Below are 19,860 nucleotides of genomic sequence, written 5' to 3' on the forward strand. Positions count from 1 at the left end.
CTCACTGCAATCTCCGCCTCCCAGGTTCACGCCATTCTCCTGCCTCAGCCTCTCCGAGTAGCTGGGGCTACAGGCGCCCGCCACCACGCCCGGCTAATTTTTTTGTATTTTTAGTAGAGACGGGGTTTCACCGTGGTCTCGATCTCCCGACCTCGTGATCCGCCCGCCTCGGCCTCCCAAAGTGCTGGGATTACAAGCGTGAGCCACCGTGCCCGGCCCATTACATCTTATTTCTTCAATCTAACTGTAATTTTGTACACATTAATTTACCTCTCTTCATCCCCCTTCACCCCCTACCCTAACCACTTTCATATATTCTCTATGTGAATATGACTTTTTCCAGAGTGACTGTAGACAAATTCTGGCATTCAGAATCAAGTGTACAAAATGGTGAGTAAGGTTGGCAATGGAGTTTCTTAGAGCAGCCCCACAATGTGCTATGCTTTTTTTTCTCACTGTTTATTTCTTAGCTTATTGACCCTATCTATTTGCCTTCAAGTTTTGTTCTTTGGCCCTTTTAGGGATTCTGTGAGCTAGCTAATAACCTTCTACAAAGCCTTTTCTGCTAAAAATAGCTCAGTTCAATACTATTGTTTGCAAGTATAAGCCCTAACTAATGGAGAGTTTTAGGTGGTTACGTGTCGCGCCCTGCATCCCCCCACCAAAAAAATGATAAATACCCCCTCTGCTAAAATATACATGTAGAGATTGGAAGTGTTGGTCTTCACTCAGTATTTGTAAAAAAAATGGATTAACAGACCTAGAGAATGTGCACAACCGTTGGTTGTGACAGCAAAATATTCTACTGCACTAGTCAACATGTAAGTTTCAAGCCTCGAATGCTGTATCACACATTGGATGCATAATTTAGCTGCAGCATTGCATTAATATCAATAACTAGCATTTGTTGAGTGCTCACCAGACAGTGTTATATAGGTTATTTTATGTTATATAAGTTATTTTATGTAATCCTCAAAATAAACCTTTGAAGTATTTACTAGTGGCATCTGTATTTTATAGAAGAGGAAATTAAGGTTTAGACCAGTTTAAGTACTTTCCCGTGGTCAATCTGTTTGGTAGGCAGGAATGGGATATGTACCTATATCTATCTGACCCTAGATTTCTCATTATGCCATTAAGCAACCCCGACTCTTACTGTTATTGAATGTAGATTTAACTGGTCTGCTCAGAATTGCAGAGAATTTGATGAGGAAATTATGATGGAGGATGCATACTTAACAAAGAAAATCTCCTGAATGGATCTTTCCTATATAGGAATTTGGAAAATCTTCCTGAGACAGGTAAGTTGTGCTCATTATGTTTGAAAACCTTGCCACTCGAAGCGTGTTACAGGGACCAGCAGCACTGGCATCGGCTGGCAGTTAGTTAGAAATGCCTTTGTTTATGAGAGAATGAAATAGGAATAGCAAATAAAGAATATCGAGAAGCTTCTGGATGGAGTCTTGCATCTTGTTGTATAGAAGATCTTTTTTTAGTGTCCTAATGAAAATTTTTGTATGTCTAGGCAAGAGTGCAGTATAGACTAGATGTATAATTTAATGTTTTTTCTAATACATTTTTCTTCTCTCCTTTTAATTGCATTATAAATATACAGTATCATATATGTATACCCATATAAGCAAAAGACACTAATAGAATAAGAGTAGCAGGACCTACTTATGAGCCCAGGTCTCCTTATTATCTCATGACCATTTACTAATACCTTTATTCTTACGAAGCTTGATATTCTAAGTAGTATTAAAGGGTCTGTAAGACACATGATACCTAAGAGATAATTCGCATCATTGCTATCACTGACTTAGACCAATGTCTCATCTTCTTTGTTTCATCTTTGTCATGACTCTGGGTGTAGACTTTCCTTGAAAAGGTCACCTGAATTCTCATTTCAGGAGGCACCTGCCTGTCACAGATACCAGTCAGGGAAAAAGAACACATAAGGATTTCCTGCTGGAACCCGAAAGCTTTTTCTGCAGTCCAGGTGGTTCTGATAGACCTTACCAGATGTCTGTCCAGAGCCATTAAGTCTTGGCACGCTTGCTCTTGGGAAAATATTAAGCCATCTCACCCATGAGCAAGTGCTGAATGAATGGGAAGTTTCCAGCTGTGTGCCCAGAAAAAAATGTTTAATGAAGACAACTGATGTCTTTGAATGGTTTATTTTCTCAATTGTTTTTGAGGCTACAACTTACATATCAATACTTCTGAGGGACTAAGTATACAAGAAAGACATTTAAAATGAAACCCTTAGTATATATTAGGACAATGTCCTCATTTTTATGTTCTCATTTACTGTACTGTTGAAATTTTTAGAATGATTTATCAAGATTCTTTTATTATTATTTATTATTGTCCTCTGCCTAAATAAATGGGGGTAAAATGTAAAACCATTTGCTTATGAGTAAATATGATTGAGAAGGTTTCTATATGCTCATGTTTAAAAACAGAACAAAAAAACCAAACAAAAAATACCTAGAAAGTTGGTGTGGAACTTAATTGAGCCATGCTACACTGACCCTTCTCACATCCGACTCCTGTTTGCCCTTGGCTTCATCTGTCACCTCTCCCTTCTTCGTGTCCCATGCTCAGACTTACTGAACTAGGTTTCCCTACCATGCTATGTTGTTTCATAGCTCTTCCTCTCACCTCTTTCTCTGTGTAAAATGCATCTCTTCCCTGTTTACATTTGGAATGCCTTCTGATTTTCAAAGGTGCATCCAGTTTCTTTACTGAATAGAACCTTTCCCAATTTCCCAATAGAGAACTAACTACCCCTCACTTGGTGCCTACTCTGTACCCCAAATCCACGATAAAACAATCTTTACATGGATGTTGAGTAAATAGTGACAAAGTGGAACAATGAAAGGAACCAATAAGATTCCTTAACTCTAACTAATGATGTGTTAATAGAACCAGAAAATTGCAGGAAAGAATCATTTTTTCTTTTGCTTATATTTATGCCCCATTTGTCTATTATGCTGAAAACATTATGGTTCAGATCCCGTGGCTTATTCATGTTTGTACATCCAATGTTCTCTCCGGTGCTAATTTTGATCATCTGCTCAAAATAATGATTTTGAGTAGATAATCAAATAATGATTTCATTGAAAAACATCACTTCATTGGCTTGGTACTTTTATCGTGACCTGAGATTTCTTGTATATACTACCTTTAGATGGTATCTGAGGAGATCTGGTTTTATATAAAGGTTCTTAATAAATTTTCTTCAAATGTCAGGATCAAGAGTGTAGGCACATTTGCTCTGGAATGTTTATCCTATTCTTCACTGATGATCAGTTTAGAGTGTGTCTGTTCAGGCAAGAATAAACAGAGCAAATGATCTCTTTTTCCCATATAAGCTCTTGAATTTCACTTTTCCCTAGAATGAAAACTGCTTCTTGCCAATAGAGGATTTTTTATACTGTCGTTTAAAAAATGGATTTTCTTTTATCAAACCAATAACCTTTATATGTGCATTGTTTTCTCCTACATGGAGCCTTGAGATCAGCTTTCACAGATTCTGTTTTGTGATGAGTGCTATCGGTGTAGGAAGGATGTCATTTGTCATGCCTTAGAGACTGTGTAGCACCCCTTCTTTCTTTTACTAAATAAGAAAAATAAGCTGCTCTCTGCCCAAACAAGACAAATGTACTTGGGATACTTATTCTTTCCTGTGATTTCTCTGGACTTGCATCACTGGTTTAAGATTTAAGGCATCTTCTTGGTTCTTTACTTTTCATTGTTTCACAGCTCTTTGCTACTGTTTACTCAATGTCCATCCATGTAAAGATTGTTTAATGGGCACTTTGAAAACTTCACAATTGTAAAGCAGCCCAGGTTTGTTGTCTGTGGTGTCATTCTATCTTTCTTTTCTCTGTTGTTGTCCTCCCTTCTGACCCTTGATGAGTGTCCTTATACCCTGACTACTCAGTTCTCCCCACAACTGCCTGTCCTAGTGTGCTAGTCTCTCAATGACAAACTCATTCTTCTTTCTCCTCCAACTAAAAAGCTCACCAGTTGATTGTCAAGCAGAAAATCTCTCTGATTAACTCCCTCTCTCCAAGTAACTACTGATCATTAATGGCCCAATGTCTTATTATTCTAGGATGAAAATGAACATTGTGAAATAGGTGACAACTTTATGTGACAAATGCATTTACCAAGGACATAACTCTATGATTGTGGTATTTCACACATCATGAGGTAGAACTCTGGAGTTGTTTCTAGAAGGGATGTGTAAGCTACTGCCTATTCCCATTTGTTTAAGGATTTTCAGTTTTAGAATTGTTCATTTCTATTCTTCTTCCATGGAGGAATCTAAATGCTGTTATGTCGTGGTAACTGACTGCATTGTGCTTCGTATATTATCATGTAGATTACAGGGCAAGTTATTTTGTTTTCTTAAACATTACTGGTAGAACATAAAGAACAGTAGCAATAAGACTATCAACTTCTTAATCGTTCCTGGATACCATTATTATACATTCAAATTTTGGTGAAGCCTCTGATCAGAGTATTTAAAGGTGTGTGTATTTAAAAACCTGTGACAAAGATCATATATTAAAAATAGTCTGCTTCAGATTATTCTCTGGGAACAAATCAATGGAGTAGACGGAATGAGCTTAGTCATCAAAGCATTTCTTACATAATAGATACGACAATGATAAAAATAGACGAAAATTGAAGGAAAAGAGATGAAGCATAGAGAATAGTTTTAAGGAAACTACAAACAGACAGCAGATGTCACTGTTGCTTTTTCACTATCATTAATCTTTTTTTGGGTTTTGTTCCCAGTTAATGACATTTTTCATTTTGTTAGAGAACTCTAATAGGTTAATCAAGTTCACGTATGCTGAACTTCTGTTTTGAATTTTGTGTTTATTAAGGTTATGCCTATAAACTTTGCATATATAATTATAAAGAAGATACTTTGTATGCTGAGGACCATTAATTTAATATTATAACTTGACAAAATAATTTTTATAATAAATATCATCTGATTCAGAATAGTTTCCTACTAAAATGAAGTGTTAATCATCTTGAAGAGCAGCTGGTCTTGATCTTCTTTTAAATGACCAGTCATATCTTTTGTTCTCTTTATTGTGAATATTGAAATAGCGTATCACCAAATCTTCTCTGTGATGATGATCTAAGAGATTTTTTTACCGTGTGAACACAACCAGCCAGTTTTATGTAGAACCTGAGAAACACGTTCCACATCAACTTCCAAAACACTATTCCCCCCCATTTCATTTTCTCTCCTTGATCAATTCAACTCTAGCTTTCAATTACAGTGTTTCCTCTTCAAGCTGCTGTATAGGATGCACAAACCTCAATTTCTCATCTTCCTATCTAATCATTTACCAGATCCTGTTGATTCTAACTTCTGTGTTTTTATTTCTTTTCTCTTCTTCTTTTCATTTCTCAAAGACAGAGTCTCTCTCTCTGTCACCCAGGCTGGCATGCAATACCTTTGTAAAGGCACTACAACACTGTGCATTTCTAAAATCAACCTCCTTTTTATCACAAACTTTAAACTTCATAGTACACAGATTAAGTATATTGACACACATGCACACATTTCTGTAGGAAGAATAACTTGGACAGTTTTTTAGTTTCAGTGGGGCTCCATTATTTCATGAGAATGAAATGAGACAACCTTGGTTTTAATGTGGAAAAAAATTCAGCAAGAACTAGTAATAATACAATTAGAGTTTCTAAAGATTTCTTTTTCATAAAATCTAATTCTATTGTCATTTTTAATTCAAAAGACTACAACTTTACCATTATATTCTTAAACATAGTAAGCCTGTTTTTTTAAAAAAAAAATCTATAAAATAAGGAACTTGGATAAAATGTTCCTAATGTGCTTTTCATTGATAACATTCTATTATTCAATAGGAAGTACTGAAAGGAGTACTTAGGATTGCTTATTTCTCTTACAAAAACCTCATCGATATATGTTCTATGCTTCTATAAAAATGTATTACAGATGATTACTTTTAGAACTAAAATGAAAATATATATTAAGCACTTACTGGGGAATTAGGGTTTTTATAATCATAGGACAGTAGTGAAAATTACTTCGAATCTGTTATAACTGAAAAACAATTCAAGGAATTTAATGACATTAATCTATACATTTGAAGATAAGCCTGTGACTGTGTATATGTTGTAACTGTTAAAATAAATGATAAAAATTCGCTTCTATTTTGGACTTTGTTATCTTGATTGCTTACTGAAAATATTAATGGAAGTAATGGCACAGGAGTCAGGGAGAGGAAGGAGGTGGGCTGTCCAAACACTGTTTTCTGTTATCCATGTGTCAACACTGCCTATGAACACTAAGGCAGGGGTCCCCAACCCCTGGGACCAGTACTGGTCTGTGGCCTGCTAGGAACTGGGCCACATAGCAGGAGGTGAGCAGCGGATGAGCAAGGGAGCATTACTGCCTGAGCTTTGCCTCCTGTCAGATCAGCAGTGGCACTCAGTTCTCATAGGAGGGCTACCCTGTTGTGAACTGCACGTGCAAGGGATCTAGGTTGCACACTCCTTATGAGACTCTAATGCCTGATGATCTGAGGTGGAACAGTTTTATCCTGAAATCATCCCTCCAACTCTGCCCAACATCCCCACTGTCCATGGAAAAATTGTCTTCCACGAAACTGGTTCCTGGTGCCAAAAAGGTTGGGGACCACTGCTCTAAGGAATATATTTAGAATTGCTGGAATGAATGATTTTTATCACTGGTGAATTGGCATACGGTTTTCTGTGTTTGATTTATATATTATTTAACTAAGTAAGTGTTCTGAAGAGGAATTTAGAAAAAGAGTATTTTATTAACTAGTAGGAACTTTAGTGCTCAGAGACATGTTTCTGCAGCCTATCCCAGCATGTTATTTTTTGAACACATTGCATCTTCAGTGTAGATGTGGTTTTGAAACTTGGACTTGTTACTTTTAATTCACGTCATCTTGGTTAGGAAATTTAACTTCTCATTAGTGAAATTTTCTTATAAAAGCGGGAATAATGCTACCTATATTTTTGGGGATTGTTGTGAAGATTACACCTGTTGAATTTAAACACCAATATATGTGTAAGGTGTACCATAAATTATTGATATATGTATCATTGTAACCACTAATGGCAAATGTTTCTCAACTAAGTAAAAGGTGTTTTGTTGATTCTCGGATTATACAAAGGTAGAATTTGTGGTCTTCATAGTTAGAAGCAGTATTTAAATAACGAACTTACTAATTGTAACAGTAGTTATTTACTTGCAATCTTTAAAAATTGTTTTAAACTTTGTATTGGATTTGAATTTTAGAGGCTCGCTAACTTTCCCTTAATAGTAACTCTCTGACTATCCCTACCCTTTTACCAACCAGGCTAGCAAAGTTGAACCACCAGTTTTAATATTCTCACTTTTCATCTGTAGACCTAGACATGAAAACAATGGAGGCTAAGATGAGATTTTTGAGTTAACCTGCTCTCCACTGACTTTCTGAGTGGACGGTGGAAGTACTTCTCATGAAATACCAAGGTAGAAAGTGAACTTTACTCTTGTTGCATTTTGGTATGGCTTGCTTACAGGTTTTATTCATGTTAAAAGGTAAATTTATGACATGGAAATCAATAGTCATAAGTTCAGATTACAGATCCCAGCTGTCAGACCCTCCAGCCAGAGTGGGTCCTGTGGTGTCCAGCGTTCTCTGTTCTGCTTCTCTAGCCTTGACTAGTGCTTCATAGAACTATGTATGATTTATTTTTGGTTACTATCATAGCCTCCCAACTCCTTTACAATTTTAGCTAATATTCTCTCTGCTGTCATCTTAGCCTGCAGAAATGAAACGATCATGTAGGTTCATACATGTGTACATTATTGTCTATGATACAGTCTCACTTGTAAAAAACTTCCTAAACAATAATCCATACTCTTAGTATTTTTGAAGCCGTTTGGAACTACTGGAGTTGAAGTCACTACCAAGTTCTTAATGTTTGTGAGGTGGGGAAACCACTAACGTGAGAATATTTCCCAAGATCACTTCCTACCACAATATTTATGTTTCCAAGAAATTAACTGAGCATTTACAATTTCCTAAATACTTTAATGATTTATATATGACAATGTTTATATTTTTTACAACAATTTAGATGGGTACTATTATTATTCCTGTTTTGAGGATGAGAACATGAAGAAATGGAGAGTCCTACAGCTGGCCTCCTAAGTGGCCTGATGTACCACAGTTAGAAAGGGGCAGAGTTAAGACTACACCCCAAGTCGTGTGGGCACAGAGTCCGTACGTTTGGCATTTGCATTGCCAGTCTTTGAGGGGAGGTTTGGTTTTGCCATTTAGAGTTGGCAGAGGAGAGCAGGATGGAAGAGATGACCTCCACAGGATCATTCCAGGCTCTCAGAGCCAGAGAATCTTTTTCTTAGTGCATAGTTGTGAATGGGGCCTCTGGATCAAGGACCACCTGATGTAATAGCCCCAGTACGATAATATTTTGGATTGATGCTTTTCTTGTAATCTAGTCTCAGGCTGGAAAATGTATCTACTTTATGAAGCATCATAAGGTCAACATTGGAGACCAGGCAACTAGAAGTCAGACTTGGAATTCACTGGTTCAAATTTCTTACATAATATAATTTATGTATTATGTATGTATGTATGTAATAAACATTAGTAGTAATACATGCCGTTATCTGCCTTTAACCAAAGTTCTAAAACAGTGGTTCTCCCTTGTTATTTTGCAACACTTTGGGAGTGGTTCTAATCACCTAATTGAGTGTTATGAAATTATAATATTAAAATGTTCCTACTAATATATAAAACAACTGTGATATTATTGTGCCTTTTGGTGGGTGGGAATGAGGGGTTTGGATGTGGTCAAAGTTCACTAAAAGTGTTAATAACCATGTAAGAGTGTGGAGAATATTTTTATTTATTTCGCTTTTTGCATATAATCTGTAATGCCAAGTGTGAATAACTTTGATAAAAATTGAAGAGAAACACGAGACTGAGGTTGAACAGGCTGAGTGAGGAGGCAGACACAAATAGTGAGAGGAATAGCCTGATTTTTCCAAGGACAAGGATTTAGGCTGATGGGATGTATTATTAGGGGGCTGGGTGAGGCAGGGAGAGGAGGCTGAAATATAAGGAGAGGCTAAAGCAGGCAGAAATCTTCCTTTTAAGAATCAGTGCTGTCTGTAACAAAAGCCATTCCATTGTCTCAAGGCAGCAGCAGGATGCTGTCTGTTCTAGCAACTCTGGGTAATTGGAGAAGGAAGTTTCCCAGGCAGCTAAAAGTAAAGAACCAGAAAGGATTCTGCCTTATGGGAAAGCTCACTAACAGAGACAGCAGAACAGGTGTGGGGCTGGAGGGCTTTGAAGATGTCGCAGGAGCAGGAAGCAGAGAGCATTGAGTTGTAGCATCTAGGCCCTACTCCCAGATTTACTAGGGATGGTTGGCACTGTTAGAGGGCCCAGTTCAAGTGCTTGAGAAAATGACTTCAGTGTGTGAGACATGCCAAGGGTTATACTATTTCTGCCTTATAGAATAGGGTGTAGGGAACCGGATGGGAGGGAAGGGTTGCACTGCATCAGCCAGAGGGCTGAGCTTTGCACCATGACCCTTCCCACTATGGCAATGATGTGGCATTTCACTGGCCAGCACATTGGTAATTTGAGTTTGTCTTTTGTTATGTTCTCTGTATTTAGAATTAAGGGAGTTCAGACACTGTAAAGAGAAGGTGTAATATGTTGAGGCTTTTAAAATGTGAATTTTTTGGCATATATGGTGGAGAAAGCAAATGCTTAGTTGTGTGACAGGGAACACAGTCTCCTTAGAAACTAATTAACATCGTATCCAGTATATTAATTATTTAAAACCACAAAATTATGGACTTGTATTAGATGATCTTTCAGGTTTTTTCCATACATAAAGTTTCACAGTACTTCACACACTACAGTTTCTATATAGTCTGTGATGACCTCTTCATTTTACCCTCAGACACAAGCTTTTACGGTTGGCCTTTTGTGGTCTTTTTTGGTATTGATAGTTTAGATTGAATTTTTGGTTTCTGGCATTTGGCTTACTTACTGATTTTTTTCTCATCTTGTGCCTCAAGAGAGCTTTCTTAAAATAAAATTCAGTCTCTCTTTTGTTTTCAGCATGATTGCATCTAATTATGTAATTAGGCTAAATACATGCAATCAGGAGCAAGTAATAAATATTAGATTCTAACTCTGTAAATTTTGTTTTTCGTAGTAAATGCCTCAGGGGCAGAGCTTTTTTATTTATGCCTGCTAATACCTTCCACAGTGTTGTACATGTACCAAGAACTCAGTAGTTATTTGTTGAATTAATGAAGTATTCGTAAGATGCAATGCAAATCTCATCTAAAAATATGCAAATTCTCTCAGATGCTAGAAATATTTTTCAGAGTTATTTAAAGCCATATGTTTGGACCATGTACTGGTTTAGGCTAAATTGATTTATCAAGCTGTATGTTTGGCACAGTGGTGGCTATGACTACATTAGTTGTCTCAGAAGAAAAATGATTTTTATAGGTCATAAGTTAGGTCAGTTAGTCATCATAGATTTACTGTGTTTCTGATGCTGTTTCCTTAGATTTGATCTGGCTTTTCTCTTGTACGTTTGAAGCTTATTTAGGAGTGTGTCAGAACAAGCTGTCTCACCTGCCTGAATTGCTAGCCTTTAGGGCAGGGACAACGTTGTTACGTTATGTTCAGAGCAGGGCACAGGAGAGAGTTGCCTGGATCATAAAGAATGGTGATGAGCTCAAGTTGATGACCTGGTTCCTCTGTTCAGACACTATGGGCTGGAAAGGATGTGCCATATTTTTCAGGGGTTTTTCCTAATAACCCCTCTGCAGCTATCCTGCACCTTGTTACGAAGTCTTCTTTTACATTACTTTGTAAACATGTACCTGTAATGTAACTTCCATTTTTCAAGCATTCCAATGTTATAAGCACATAAAAATACACCTTGTTTTATTTGTGTTTTTATATTCAATACCTAGCAGAATTCCTGGCATACAGAGAAGTTTGAAATGCTTGAGTCAAATAGAGCTGGTGCCTGTGGCAGTGGATAATCAGGCAGTTGAAAGCAGATTAAAATATCAAATCTAGGTGGATAAGCTTTTGATGTGCTGCTGGATTTGATTTGCCGGTATTTTATTGAGGATTTTTGCATCGGTGTTCATCAGGGATATTGGCCTGAAACTTTCTTTTTTTGTTGTGTCTCTACCGGGTTTTGGTATCAGGATGATGCTGGCCTCATAAAATGAGCTAGGGAGGATTCCCTCTCTTTCTGTTGTTTGGAATAGTTTCAGAAGGAATGGTACCAGCTCCCCTTTGTAACTCTGGTAGAATTCGGCTGTGAATCCATCTGGTCCTGGACTTTTTTTGGTTGGGAGGCTATGAATTACGGCTTCAATTTCAGAACTTGTTATTGGTCTATTCAGGGATTCGACTTATTCCTGGTTTAGTCTTGGGAGGGTGTATGTGTCCAGGAATTTATCCATTTCTTCTAGATTTTCTGGTTTATTTGCATAGAGGGGTTTATAGTATTCTCTGATGATCATTTGTATTTCTGTGGGATCAGTGGTGATCTCCCCTTTATCATTTTTTATTGTGTCTGTTTGATTCTTCTCTTTTTTCTTCTTTATTAGTCTGGCTAGCAGTCTATTTTGTTAATCTTTTCAGAACACCAGCTCCTGGATTAATTGTTTTTTTTGAAGGGTTTTTCATGTTTCTATCTCCTTCAGTTCTGCTCTGATCTCCATTATTTATTGTCTTCTGCTAGCTTTTGAATTTGTTTGCTTGCTTCTGTAGTTCTTTTAATTGTGATGTTAGGGTGTTAATTTTAGATCTTTTTCACTTTCTCCTGTGGACATTTAGTGCTATAAATTTCCATCAAGAAACTGCTTTAGCTGTGTCCCAGAGATTCTGGCACATGGTGTCTTTGTTCTCATTGATTGCAAAGAACTTATTTATTTCTTCCTTGTTTTAGTTATTTACCCAGTAGTTGTTCAGGAGCAGGTTGTTCAGTTTCCATGTAGTTGTGCAGTTTTGAGTGTGTTTCTTAATCCTGAGTTCTAATTTGATTGCATTGTGGTCTGAGAGACTGCTTGTTGTAATTTCTGTTCTTTTACATTTGCTGAGGAGTGTTTTACTTCCAATTATGTGATCAGTTTTAGAATAAGTGCGATGTGATGCCAAGAAAAATGTATATTCCATTGATTTGGGGTGGAGAGTTTCAACATATGCAAATCAATAAACGTAATCCATCACATAAACAGAACCAATGACAAAAACCACATGATTATCTCAATAGATGCAGAAAAGGCCTTTGACAAAATTCAACATGGCTAAAGAAAGAAAAATCAAAAAAAGAAAAAAAAAATTCAACATGGCTTCATGCTAAAATCTCTCAATAAACTAGATATTGATGCAATGTATCTCAAAATAATAAGAGCTATTTATGACAAACCCACAACCAATATCATTCTGAAAGGGCAAAAACTGGAAGCATTACCTTTGAAATCTGGCACAAGACAAGGATGCTCTCTCTCAGCCACTACTATTCAACATAATATTGGAAGTTCTGGCCAGGACAATCAGGCAAGAGAAAGAAATAAAGGGTATTCAAATAGGAAGAGAGGAAGTCAAATTGTCTGTGTTTGCAGATGACATGATTTTATATATAGAAAACCCCATCGTCTCAGCCCGAAATCTCCTTAAGCTGATAAGCAACTTCAGCAAAGTCTCAGGATACAAAATCAATGTGCGAAAATCACAGGCATTCCATACACTAATAATAGACAAACAGAGAGCCATATCATGAGTGAAGTCCCATTCACAATTGCTACAAAGAGAGTAAAATACCTAGAAATACAACTTACAAGAGATGTGAAGGACCTCTTCTACAAACCACTGCTCAAGGAAATAAGAGAGGACACAAACAAATGGAAAAGCATTCCATATTCATGGATAGGAAAAATCAATATCATGAAAATGGCCATACTGCCCAAAGTAATTTATAAATTCATTGCTATCCTCGTCAAGCTACCACCGAGTTTCTTCACAGAATTAGAAAAAACTACTTTAAATTTCATATGGAACCAAAAAAGAGCCTGCATAGTGAAGACAATCCTTAGCAAAAAGAAGAAAGCTGGAGGCATCACGCTACCTGACTTCAAACTATACTACAAGGCTACAGTAACTAAAACAGCGTGGTACTAATACCAAAACAGATATATAGACGAATGGAACAGAACAGAGGCCTCACAAATAACACCACACATCTACAACCATCTGATCTTTGACAAACCTGACAAAAACAAGAAATGGGGAAAGGATTCCTATTTAATAAATCGTGCTGGGAAAGCTGGCTAGCCATATGCAGAAAACTGAAACTGGACCCCGTCCTTATGCCTTATAAAAAAATTAACTCAAGATGGATTAAAGACTTAAATGTAAGACCTAAAACCATAAAAACCCTAGAAAAAAACCTAGGCAATACCATTCAGGACACAGGCATGGGCAAAGACTTCATGATTAAAACACCAAAAGCAATGGCAACAAAAGCCAAAATTGACAAATGGGATCTAATTAAACTAAAGAGCTTCTGTGCCACAAAAGAAACTACCATCAGAGTGAACAGCGCAACCTACAGAATGGGAGAAAGTTTTTGCAATCTATCCATCTGACAAAGGGCTAATATCCAGAATCTTCAAATAACTTAAACAAATTTACATGAAAAAACCAAACAACCCCATCAAAAAGTGGGCAAAGGATATGAACAGACACTTCTCAAAAGAAGACATTTATGCAGCCAACAAACACAGGAAAAAAAGCTCATCATCACTGGTCATTAGAAAATTGCAAATCAAAACCACAATGAGATACCATCTCTTGCCAGTGAGAATGGCGATTACTAAAAACTCAGGAAACAACAGATGCTGGAGAGGATGTGGAGAAATAGGAACGCTTTTACACTGTTGGTGGGAGTATAAATTAGTTCAACCATTGTGGAAGACAGTGTGGTGATTCTTCAAGGATCTAGAACCAGAAATACCATTTGACCCAGCCATCCCATTACTGTGTATATACCCAAATGATTATAAATCATTCTCTTATAAAGACACATGAACACGTATGCTTAGTGCAGCACTATTCACAATAGCAAAGACTTGGAACCAACCCAAATGCCCATCAATGATAGGCTGGGTTAAGAAAATGTGTCACATATCCACCATAGAATGCTATGCAGCCATGAAAAAGGATGAGTTCATGTCCTTTGCAGGGACATGGATGAAGCTGGAAAACATCATTCTCAGGAAACTAACACGGGAACAGAAAACCAAACACTGCATATTCTCACTCATAAGTGGGAGTTCAACAATGAGAACACATGGACACAGGGAGGGGACCATCACACACTGGGTCTTGTTGGAGGGTAGGGGGTGGAGGGTGGAGGGAGGGATAGCATTAGAAGAAATACCTAATGTACATGACAGGTTGATGTGTGCAGGAAACCACCATGGCACATGTATACCTATGTAGCAAACCTGCAAGTTCTGCACTTGTATCCCAGAACTTAAAGTATAAAAAAATAAATAAATCTTGAATCTAGATTTCCTGTCTCCTTTCAAAGGAGTGGTGGATTCTAATGGCTCCTAGACCCTAACCCCGAATCATCCAGCTTGGTTTAGGGTCATCATAGATCTCCAGGCAATGGGATTTATAGAAATAATGGTCTTAGAAAAGGCAGTTGATTTTGTAATTACACCTGATGTCACTTTGGGTTTGTAATCCTTTATTTGGAGATGTTTTTGCCCCAAAGGGGTCAGAGGAATTGGGAACTTGGGCGCAGGAGGATTTATACTTATTCAAAATGGACTTTCCTTATAATCACATGTGGAAGCCTTGTGAAACAACTATTTTGGTGCTCTTAACTGGACTTGTGTAAATCCTTACTGCTCAATGCCTTTATAACATGAATAAGAAACAGTGTTCTGACAGTAAAACATCCATTAGAAAAGATGGTAAATTTATTGGGAACATTTTAGGGCTTAAGCATATTTGTAACTGTGAGATATGGCCTCAATTATTAATCATCATGAGAAACTGGAGAAGTGACTCAGGTGACTCTGATAGACTAGATTAATGGCACATGATTTTACTACCCCAAACTGAAATCATCATCTACAGAAAGAGATTTGCAGGCTTTTTGGTGATTTATCCCTGGCTGCATTAGAGCGCAGAACTGTGGCTTTTAATTACCACTGATTTCATTTACCTTCACCTAGGAATGTCATTTTGAAGTGCAATTTGTCATTTGAAGTGTGGTGAAAGGATTCAAATCATTCCACGTTTGACACGTTGGACTAAAGTTAACCCAAAGACATGGTTAATATATGATTTCTTTTTAAAACAGTAAGAAATAGTGGTGAAGAGGTATTATTTTTTGAGGACTTACTATGTTTGAGGAATAATACCTTCATTTGAGTCAAATGAAGGTATTATTCCCATTTTACAGATGAGAAATGTAAGACTTAGAGTAATTAAATGTTTTGCCCAAGGCTACACTACTTAAAAGAAGTCATCCAAGATCAAAACCAACCTAAATGATTTCAAGGTCCATTTGCTCTGCCTCCTCCATAGAAATTTCCCCCCAAGTTTTGCAGTGATTTAAATCTCTGCAGCAGGTTTTTCCTCATATGGCACTCCAGTGTTACAGTTATTTAAGATTTGGTTTTATTTTATCAGACTACATTAGTCTTAATGAATAGAGTTGTATATTTCTATAGCATCTGGGATAGTGCCTCTTGGACATAGATTTATAATCATTTATTAAATAAAATCATTTAATAATCTGACACTGTTGGGTTGCTACTTGATGTAGATCTAGAGTTCAAAATTATTTTTTCCCAAATAATGCTAGCGTTTGGCAGTTACAATGTAAAATCTCCATTAAAATATCATAATTTTTATCTCTTTCTTTAAAAAAACAAACAGAATATACATTCTTGTCAGCATGACATAGCACTTATTCTAAAACTGATCACATAATTGTAAAACACTCCTCAGCAAATGCAAAACAACGGAAATAATAACAAGCAGTCTCTCAGACTACAGTGCAATCTAATTAGAACTCAGGATTAAGAAACTCACTCAAAACTGCACAACTACATGGAAACTGAACAACCTGCTCCTAAATGACTACTGAGTAAATAACGAAATTCAGGCAGAAATAAAGATGCTCTTTGAAACCAATGAGGACAAAGACACAATCTCTGGGACACAGCTAAAGCAGTGTTTTGAGGGAAATTTATAGGACTAAATGCCACAAGAGAAAGCAGGAAAGATCTAATTTTGACACCCTAACATCACAATTAAAAGAACTAGAGAAGCAAGAGAAAACAAATTCAAAAGCTAGCAAAAGGCAAGAAATAACTAAGATCAGAGCAGAACTGAAGGAGATAGAGACATGAAAAACCCTTAAAAAAATCAACGAATCCAGGAGCTGGTTTTTTGAAAAGATCAACAAAATTGATAGACCGCTAGCCAGACAAATAAAGAAGAAAGGAGAAAAGAATCACACAGACACAATAAAAAATGATAAAGGGGATATCACCACCTATCCCACAGAAATACAAACTATCATCAGAGACTACTATAAACATCTCTAGGCAAATAAACTAGAAAATCTAGAAGAAATGGATAAATTCCTGGATACATACACCCTCCCAAGACTAAACCGGGAATAAGTTGAATCCCTGAATAGACCAATAAATAGCTCTGAAATTGAGACAGTAATTAATAGCCTCCCAACCAAAAAAAGTCCATGACCAGATGGATTCACAGCCGAATTCTACCAGAGTTACAAAGGGGAGCTGGTACCAGTCCTTCTGAAACTGTTCCAAACAATAGAAAGAGAGGGAATCCTCCCTAGCTCATTTTATGAGGCCAGCATCATCCTGATACTAAAATCTGGAAGAGACATAACAAAAAAAGAAAATTTCAGGCCAATATCCCTGGTGAACATCGATGCAAAAATCCTCAATAAAATACTGGCAAACCAAATACAGCAGCACATCAAAAAGTTTGTCCATCATGATCAAGTCAGCTTCACCCCTGTGATGCAAAAGTGGTTCAACATATGCAAATCAATAAACGTAATTTATCACATATACAGAACCAGTGACAAAACCCGATTATCTCAATAGATGCAGAAAAGGCCTTGGACAAAATTCAACAGCCCATCATGCTAAAAAGTCTCAATAAACTGTGTATTGATGGAACGTATGTCCAAGTAATAAGAGCTATTTATGACAAACCCACAGCCAATATCATACTGAAAGGGTAAAAACTGGAAGCATTACCTTTGAAAGCCGGCACAAGACAAGGATGCCCTATCTCACCACTCCTATTCAATATAGTATTGGAAGTTCTGGCCAGGACAATCAGGCAAGAGAAAGAAATAAAGGGTATCCAATTAGGAAAAGAGGAAGTCAAATTGTGTGTGTTTGCAGATGACATGATTTTATATATAGAAAACCCCATCGTCTCAGCCCGAAATCTCCTTAAGCAACTTCAGCAAAATCTCAGGATACAAAATCAATGTGCAAAAATCACAAGCCTTACTATACACCAATAATAGACAGAGAGCCAAATCATGAATGAATTCCCATTCACAATTGCTACAAAGAGTAAAATACCTAGGAATATAACTTAGAAGAGATATGAAGGACCTCTTCAAGGAGAACTACAAACCACTGCTCAAGGAAATAAGAGAGGACACAAACAAATGGAAAAACATTCCATGCTCATAGATAGAAAGAATCAATATCATGAAAATAGCCATACTGCCCAAAGTAATTTATAGATTCAATGCTATCCTGCTATCCCCATCAAACTACCATTGAGTTACTTCACAGAATTAGAAAAAACTACTTTAAATTTCATATGGAACCAAAAAAGAGCCTGCATAGTGAAGACAGTCCTTAGCAAAAAGAAGAAAGCTGGAGGCATCACGCTACTTGACTTCAAACTATACTACAAGTAAGCAAAACAGCATGGTACTGGTACCAAAACAGACATATAGACCAATGGAACAGAACAGGGGCCTCAGAAATAACACCACACATCTACAACCATCTGATCTTTGACAAACCTGACAAAAACAAGCAATGGGGAAAGGATTCCTATTTAATAAATTGTGTTGGGAAAACTGGCTAGCCATATGCATAAAGCTGAAACTGGATCCCTTCCTTACACCTTATAAAAAAATTAACTCAATATAGATTAAAGACTTAAATGTAAGACCCAAAACCATGAAAACCCTAGAAGGAAACCTAGGCAATACCATTCAGGACACAGGCATGGGCAAAGACTTCGTGATTAAAACACCAAAAGCAATGGCAACAAAAGCCAAAATTGACAAATGGGATCTCATTAAACTAAAGAGCTTCTGAACAGCAAAAGAAACTATCATCAGAGTGAACAGGCAACCTACAGAATGGGAGAAAGTTTTTGCAATCTATCCATCTGACAAAGGGCTAATATCCAGAATCTTCAAATAACTTAAACAAATTTACATGAAAAAACCAAACAACCCCATCAAAAAGTGGGCAAAGGATATGAACAGACACTTCTCAAAAGAAGACATTTATGCAGCCAACAAACAAATGAAAAATGCTCATCATCACTGGTCATTAGAGAAATGCAAATCAAAACCACAATGAGATACCATCTCATGCCATTGAGAATGGCGATTATTAAAAAGTCAGGAAACAACAGATGCTGGAGAAGATGTGGAGAAATAGGAACGCTTTTACACTGTTGGTGGGAGTATAAATTAGTTCAACCATTGTGGAAGACAGTGTGGTGATTCCTCAAGGATCTAGAACTAGAAATAATACCATTTGACCCAGCAATCCCTTTACTAGTATATACCCAAAGGATTATAAATTATTTTGCTATAAAGACACATGCACACGTATGTTTATTGCTTCACTATTCACAATAACAAAGACTGGGAACCAACCCAAATGTCCATTAATGATAGACTGGATAAAGAAAATGTGGCACATATACACCATGGAATACTATGCAACCATAAAAAAGGATGAGCTCATGTCCTTTGTAGGGACATGGATGAAGCTGGAAACCATCATTCTCAGCAAACTAACACAAGAACAGAATGCTAGACAGTGCATGTTCTCACTCATAAGTGGGAGTTGAACAATGAGAACACATGAACACAGGGAGGGGAACATCACACACCAGGTCTTATTGTGGGGTGGGGGAGCGATAGCATTAGGAGAAATACCTAATGTAGATGATGGGTTGATGGGTGCAGCAAACTACCATGGCACATGTATACCTATGTAACAAACCTGTACATTCTGCACATGTACCCCAGAACTTAAAGTATAATAAACAAACAAACAAACAAAATTACAGCTTAGAAGTAATAATTTCCTTTTTTTAAAGGGTGGGAGAAAATATACAGAGGGGATACTAATAAGCCGAAGTGTCTATCCCTTGAGAGTTTGCAACCAAGTGCAATGATGGGAGATATCAATACTATTTATAATGTTAGGTAGAATATTCTATTAATGCCTCAAGAAAGGATTAAAGCAGAGTTGTAAAAGTTTGGAGAGAGATGGTTTTTAATTTGCAAGGATCAGGGAAATGTTCATGAAAGAGGGGACATTTGACCTAGAACTTAGAAAAATGAGAATGTTTTGACCGATAGATTTCAAGGGAAAGAACTCCAGGCAGAGGAAGATTTTTTTTTTTTTTT

General features: G+C 37.0%; 1 long non-coding RNA gene across 2 annotated transcripts in view; it reads left to right on the plus strand.

Annotated features, from left to right (window-relative positions):
* LOC131381562 (uncharacterized) overlaps positions 1-19,860 on the plus strand; it is a 506,948-nt gene that overhangs the window by 62,885 nt on the left and 424,203 nt on the right. Inside the window, exon 2 of one of the 2 annotated variants that reach the window (XR_009210383.1) lies at positions 1,191-1,301. The exons of the other annotated variant lie outside the window; for it this stretch is intronic. This is a non-coding gene — a long non-coding RNA (uncharacterized LOC131381562). The remainder of the gene's footprint in view (positions 1-1,190; positions 1,302-19,860) is intronic. 2 annotated transcript variants of the gene reach the window in all.

Source organism: Hylobates moloch, unplaced genomic scaffold (genome assembly GCF_009828535.3).
Source record: "Hylobates moloch isolate HMO894 unplaced genomic scaffold, HMol_V3 SCAFFOLD_16, whole genome shotgun sequence".
Lineage (NCBI taxonomy): Eukaryota > Metazoa > Chordata > Mammalia > Primates > Hylobatidae > Hylobates > Hylobates moloch.